Raw genomic sequence first — 6,000 nt, forward strand, 5'->3', positions numbered from 1 at the left:
CTTACAAAAATGATACTAACAGCTGCCTCGCTTGGCGTTCAGCATTAAGAGGTTAGTGTTAGGACTGGTCGGCCTGGTGTCAGGATAATGTGACTGGGTGGGACATCATGCTACATGTCTGCGGCATGATGCCCCAGTGCTAGACATCACTATAAACTGCCACGTTGCAGACATCGTAGCGATATGACTGAAAAATTGTTAAAGCTACGTTAAAAATCAAAATCACACAAATCACATATCTGGTGGAGAAAGAACACAGGAAGAACAAACGATCATCGGAAAGTTAGTGGCAAACTGTCTCGCCAATCCACGTTGGTTTAACTCATGCGGACATAGGCGAGATTGCCTTCGACCACTCGGCCCCCTGAACAAAACCACTATGTAATAACCAATTAAACAACTTATCTCTACAAGGCTGTTAGTAGTCTCCAGCAGCCATTGTAAATAATAATTAGTATGCACTAAATATATAAAATATAAGTTCAGTCTAACATGTATATTTCTTTCTCTTTTTTCAGCTTTTTTGTTGGTCTTTACATGTTTATTTTTCCTCTGTAAGATTTAAAATATAAACTTGTAATCAGCACTATATAGGAATAATTTGTGTTGATATAGCTTTAAAACAACCGACAAGCCTACCGACTTATTGTGGGGCGATCTAACAGACACAATAAAAAATAACATCTATTGCATTGATATAAAAACATACGAACAATAATTCACAAAACCCAAGATGAAAGTCGTTGTTGTTGTTGTTGTTCTAGGGTTTAACGCCATTTTTGAGCACGAGATAGGCTATACATGTGGCAAGTATAACTGGTGAAGGAAGAACCACCGACCCACGAGAAGCTACTGGCAGGCTTTCCGACGTACCCACGCTAGCCGAGCATTGGACTCGAACCCGTGCAGGCAGAGGTGAGATGGCAGTAATCCGGAACGGTGAGCGCTTTAGACCACTCGGCCACTCGGGGTCCCCCAAGATTAATGCCATTTGTTTATTTGGGTGTGTTTATATATTATATCATGCACCTGGGGAAGGAAGAGGTTCAAACTTGTGTGACATTAGTGGTGGTGGTGGTGTTTAGAGGTTTTTAAAACATGACATCACACAAACAAAACCACATTACCATCCATAAGAGAAAAAGAAAACTACCTAGCATCGGAGTATCATCATGGGAGGAAGAGAACAATAAGAAATAAATTAATGAGATGATATATCTACAACTTTATTCATTAGATTTTAAGTCCTTACCTGTTAAGTATAGTTTTCCCGAGAACTAAATCTGAATTGATAAAGATATTTGTATTAAATATTATATCATTAAGAATGCATCGTTGTATTGTTTTGTGTTTTTTCCCTGTACCAAGTCATTTCAAGCCAATTTTAGTTTGGAATTTTTTGTGGGTGGGGTGTCAACTCTCTGTGACATCATATACGAGGGGGTACGAGTTTTTGCGACAAAATCTGACAGGATGGGGATCTGCCAAAATTGCGTGACATCATATATGGATTGTCCATTATCTTAAGTCATAGATTTTCAAATTTAATTAGGAAGCTGTTATCAATGTCCACCATTAGAAGCCAGAATTTAACGAGAGAAAATCACTGGCCTTGAGTAAAACTGGAGTGACAGCCGGTAGTACAAGCAAGCATGGACAGTTACTTTCATTAGCCACTAAGCATTTACTCAATCAATTCCTATAGTCATATGTAGAATACAAAGCTAATGAACTTTCTGATTAGTGTGTGTGTGATTTGGATTTTTAACGTAGCTTTAACAATTTTTCAGTCATATCGCTACGATGTCTGCAGTGTGGCAGTTTATAGTGATGTCTAGCACTGGGGCATCATGTCACAGACATGTAGCATGATGTCCCACCCAGACACATTATCATGACACCAGGCCGACCAATCCTAACACTAACCTCTTGATGCTGAGCGCCAAGCGAAGCAGCTGTTATTACCATTTTTGTAAGTCTTTGGTATGACTCAGCCGGGGATCGAACCCACGACCTCCCGCAACCGAGGCGGACGCTCTAACCACTAGGCCACCGGAGCGGTACTTTCCGATTAGACTAGGTTATATATATATATATATATATATATATATATATATATATATATATATATATATATATATATATATATATATATATATGTGTGTGCACATGTATATGGAAGAGTATACGTGGTCATAAAAACAAATAAAAATCCCATTTTTGTAAATCATAAAATATATGTCACAGTGACCCGTGGTTGTCAGGGAATGGTATTCAGTTATGCATATGGATGCATATAGTTTGGTGTTTCTTGCCTGAACAGTGCTTGAGATTGAACCCAAGTATTGAAGCATGAAACATTGGCCACAGTAACCAACTTTGGTGATAAGGGATTAGTACTTTCTAGATGCATCCCCTCACAAAGTATCATGAATCTAGGTATCACAGAGTATATACAGTGTGTACAAAACATGTTTGGTTATGGGCTGGATGTAAAAACTAAATGTAAGCCAGTGAAATGATTTTCGTTGACATCTGGGTTTAACGTTATTTTTCATGTAGGATATACATGGCGTCAAATATAACTGATGGTGTAATAACATGGGAAAACCCCGGTAAAAACCACTGACCCACTGGAAGCTAACGACAAAGGTGAGATGGTAGTGATCAGTAAAGGCGAGTGCTTTAGACCACTCGGCCACCATGAACCCTGGACACACACACACACACACACACACACACACACACACACACATTAGGGATGAAAAAGCCAATACTGATTCCAGGGTCTATCCACATCCGCAAAAGTAACAAATTTAGGGATGGAACAAAACTGGTGAGCACAGAGATATGTTTGTGTAATGTTAATCATGCCATATCTTTATATTGTATATTTACAGTCTACACTCGTTACAATGCCATGAACTAAATTACCTATCACCTTGGCTTTTTGCCAAGAAAATGTCCAGAATGGATTTCTTTGCAGTTAATTTCCATAGCACATCTCCACCCTCATGTACCGCCAACCCAACATAATATCAAGACAAAATGCCATTTTCAGCCTCTGTTATATTGAAATCCAATCCATTATGCAAGAATTTTTTTTCATCAATCTTGAAAAAGGTGTTCTTAATGGACTATTAACAAGAGGCTGGGCTGTTACACGTTTGAACAGGATGAAGGTCACCACATATTATTCACCCCTGCAATGCACTCCGACAAGAGAGAACAGCAAAATAGAAAATTATGTATAAAAAATACTTTTATTTTTATTTTGACTGAACTACAAATTTGGAGAATTGCAAACATATCAATCAATCTGAGTACTTGTACTTATAAGGTGGATAGAATGATTTACTGACTTTGCAATGTGAATATAGGTGGATAGAATGATTTACTGACTTTGCAGTGTGAATATAGGTAGATAGAATGGTTTACTGACTTTGCAATGTGAATATAGGTAGATAGAATGGTTTACTGACTTTGCAATAATAATATAGGTAGATAGAATGATTTACTGACTTTGCAGTGTGAATATAGGTAGATAGAATTATTTACTGACTTTGCAGTGTGAATATAGGTAGATAGAATGGTTTACTGATTTTGCAATGTGAATATAGGTAGATAGAATGGTTTACTGACTTTGCAATAATAATATAGGTAGATAGAATGATTTACTGACTTTGCAGTGTGAATATAGGTAGATAGAATGATTTACTGACTTTGCAATAATAATATAGGTAGATAGAATGATTTACTGACTTTGCAGTGTGAATATAGGTAGATAGAATGGTTTACTGATTTTGCAATGTGAATATAGGTAGATAGAATGGTTTACTGACTTTGCAATGTGAATATAGGTAGATAGAATGATTTACTGACTTTGCAATAATAATATAGGTAGATAGAATGATTTACTGACTTTGCAGTGTGAATATAGGTAGATAGAATGGTTTACTGGTTTTGCAATGTGAATATAGGTAGATATAATGATTTATTGACTTTGCAATGTCAATATAGGTAGATAGAATGATTTACTGACTTTGCAGTGTCAATATAGGTAGATAGAATGGTTTACTGAGTTTGCAATGTGAATATAGGTAGATAGAATGATTTATTGACTTTGCAATGTGAATATAGGTAGATAGAATGATTTACTGACTTTGCAGTGTCAATATAGGTAGATAGAATGGTTTACTGACTTTGCAATGTGAATATAGGTAGATATAATGATTTTCTTTGAAATGTGAACTTTTAAATCGAAATGTGTACAATAAAATGCCACAAACACAGCCAGTGATATACTAACCTTCTTAGTGAACATGCCATACTGTAATATTTGCAAAATGCTATCTAAATTACTGTATTCTTAGAATGTCTACACTGATATATGCTAGCCTGAGTGTGTGTGACTATGGATCTGGACTGAGTGACTAGTGCCTGAAAATAGTGATCACCCAAGGGGTGTACTATTATTAGTCATTATGTTTTAGTACACTGAATTCAGCCAGATACAATAAAGACAATTTCCCTCCCCCCCCCCACCAAAGAATCATTTAATGTTACTGAAGTAGATGTAACTGACATGTTTATTTCACTTGATGAGGCCTTAAGGTGACGACACATAGGATTGCTTGGGCACTGTAGTTTATCTTATGCACTAGTTCAGATACTTGTAGTTTTTTTTGTGTAGGCAAAGCTAACTAGCATTACACTGCTGGAACCTGAAAAAGGTTTACTTCAAATTATGTGCTTTGAATTTTCTTCACTGGCTGGCTGATATTAAAGATGTACATAACGCTAAGCCAAAGCCTGTTTAGCAGGCCCACAATCAATGCACTGATGTTAAACTTGTGAACTTGACACTAAGGTGAAAAAGACTTGTGAACTTGACCTCAAGGTCAAAATCAAGTGAGCATGCAGCTGAATTAATTAATCTTTGTTTCATACTGATTCAACCAAAGTATCAGCAAAACCAATAATGGTATTTAGGGAATATAAGCAAATGAAAAATAAAAAACTAACAAAGCTTAATATAAATCTTCTACAACTGTGACCATGACTCCAAGGTCAAAGGGGTCAGAGAGAAAATCATTAAAAAAATTGTCTTAGTTTCCTAATTATTCATGCCAAATATAATGATAATCTGTCAAAACAATTAAGGAAATATATGGAAATATAAAATATAACCAAAACCTACACAAACTTGATGACCCAGTAGATGCCAGGAGAAAAGTGACTACAATATTTTGCTTTCCCACTAAGGTATGTGCAAACAAATACTTTTATAACATGTGTACTGTTACTTTAACACACACACACTTCCCGAATTTATCTATCCTAATCCATCTTAAAGGTTACCTCTATTAAGCAATCATATATCTTAAATGGTCACTTTTCTAACATGCATCACAAATTATTGAATATATTTACTTACAATAATCAATCAACAGACTAAGAAGTCCATATTGGTCTCACTTCCTTCAAGTGGCTGCCAAAGACGGGTTTAACTGTATGCTGATATGTATGCTGATATACCACACTGCTTTAGTTCATCAACATTTATGACTCAAAAATAATAATAGCAATCAATCGACAATGGAGGGAAATGAATAATTCGATTTCAAATTAACATATTTGGAATCATTTCCATTTCTTGAAACAATTTCATGACACATGAAAATTAGCTGATGCAAATTAAATAAGCCATGTATTTCCTGTTTTGTCACTTCTTCCTATTCTATCCAGTTTTGCTAATAGCAATTGACAGCAATCAATAATAGTCTTCCATGAATCAAATTTATTTCATTCATCTGTAAAACAGTTTCTGATGAGCTAGATTTGCAGAGTATTTGGTACAAAGGAATATTTTTAAAAAAACATCAAGAATAAAACAAATACTGTTTAAGTAAGAAACATTAAAGAAGCAAAATACTAGCTAAATTAACTAATAGTAATTGCTGAGTAAAATCAGAGCAATCACACTTGACATAAATGGAA

General features: G+C 35.5%; 1 protein-coding gene across 1 annotated transcript in view; it reads right to left on the minus strand.

Moving 5' to 3' along the window:
• LOC149802815 (kelch-like protein 24) overlaps positions 1-5,708 on the minus strand; it is a 52,859-nt gene extending 47,151 nt beyond the window's left edge. Inside the window, exon 1 of the mRNA XM_089952260.1 lies at positions 5,438-5,708. The gene's annotated coding sequence lies outside the window, so the exon portion shown is untranslated. The remainder of the gene's footprint in view (positions 1-5,437) is intronic.
• Positions 5,709-6,000: the final 292 nt, after the last annotated feature.

Source organism: Sinohyriopsis cumingii, chromosome 3, assembly GCF_028554795.1.
Source record: "Sinohyriopsis cumingii isolate HCF-2022 chromosome 3, ASM2855479v2, whole genome shotgun sequence".
Taxonomy (NCBI): Eukaryota; Metazoa; Mollusca; class Bivalvia; order Unionida; family Unionidae; genus Sinohyriopsis; species Sinohyriopsis cumingii.